Source organism: Tauraco erythrolophus, chromosome 16 (genome assembly GCF_009769465.1).
Source record: "Tauraco erythrolophus isolate bTauEry1 chromosome 16, bTauEry1.pri, whole genome shotgun sequence".
Lineage (NCBI taxonomy): Eukaryota > Metazoa > Chordata > Aves > Musophagiformes > Musophagidae > Tauraco > Tauraco erythrolophus.
This window is the reverse complement of record NC_141480.1, coordinates 19,268,245-19,269,559: the sequence shown is the minus strand read 5'-3', so window position 1 is coordinate 19,269,559 and position 1,315 is coordinate 19,268,245.

Genomic DNA, 1,315 nt, shown 5'->3' with positions numbered 1-1,315 from the left:
TCCTGGCATCTGCCCTCAAGTTCAAGTTACTCTGGTACACTGATTTCTGATGAAAAGAAGGTAAAGGATGTATTCTCTCCCTGTCCTTTGCATATAAAGACATTTTGCAGATGCAGATTAGGTTCGACTTATTTTCTGATGTATAAAAGCATCATATTGCACATGCACAGGTGTGAAGACTCATACATATCTTGTAGGTTCTTTCAAAACCCTGATATGAGGCATCTAACGTCTAGCTGCTACCAGAAACTGAGAGTTGATGGGAACAAGGTATTTTTTGGCTCTGAAGTTGGACCATACCCAGGAAGTCTTTATGTTTAGACACTAAACATGATGTAACACTCTCCTACAGTTTAATCCCCAGCAGTTACACAGGTTAGCATTTACGACAGGCTGAGGACGCTACGTGCAATATTACTGAACCGCACAGCAGTTTAAGATGCAGGTAATGGCTAAGGAAATGCTGCTTTAAAAATAAAACATACTGAGCTGTAGTATTTTGATACATTCATCTTAGCTGCATGTTGTAAGGGAACTTTAAATGCTTGGAGAGGTGGGGACCTTCAAAATCAATTCTTATCTACCACCTTTGGAGAGAAGGGGGAGGACTGCCAAACGCTGAGTGACTGCTTTGAAGTCAGGTCCTCTTGGAGACAGATGAATGACAAGTACATCCTCGTGACCTAGTCAAAATAGAACCGATTGCAGGGCTGCTCTGGCTTGCACCTTCTTTCAGTACTTTTAAGGCTGTATCGCTGCATTAATCTATTTCATACAAACACAAACTAAATTCTGCATGTTAGAGTGCCATGTACGAAGCAGTAACTTATCTCTGTAAAAGTGCAAGAATGAGTCGCTGCATAAGGAGATTTTATAATTGGGATGTGCTATTTAAATAAAATCTGCACCATTAGCTGCTTATTTCACCCCTCTGTACAGAGTCCCTAGAGAAACTGCTACCATCACAGCAGGAGGTGTCTGCACAAAAGGGACTGCACACCTCTTTCTGTGAGGATGCAAAGCAGGAAATCAGAACTGGAAAGGCAAGTTATCAAGACTTTACCTCCACAAAATGCACCACCTTGTGTCTGCTAGATGCATCTGCTTAAGTCAATGAAATTCATCAAGATTCAGCCTCCTACGTTTGAAAACCCTCCTTAGCACTGAAGCCTCCCCATCAGCCAAGAGGCTCAGGCAGGAAGAACTGTCCCTAGTCATTTTTATCCACACGAACATGATGCAGTTTAAACTTCAACTTTGCTGAAAATACCATAAAACTCAAGAAATAAAACTGTCCGCAGAATATACCTACCAG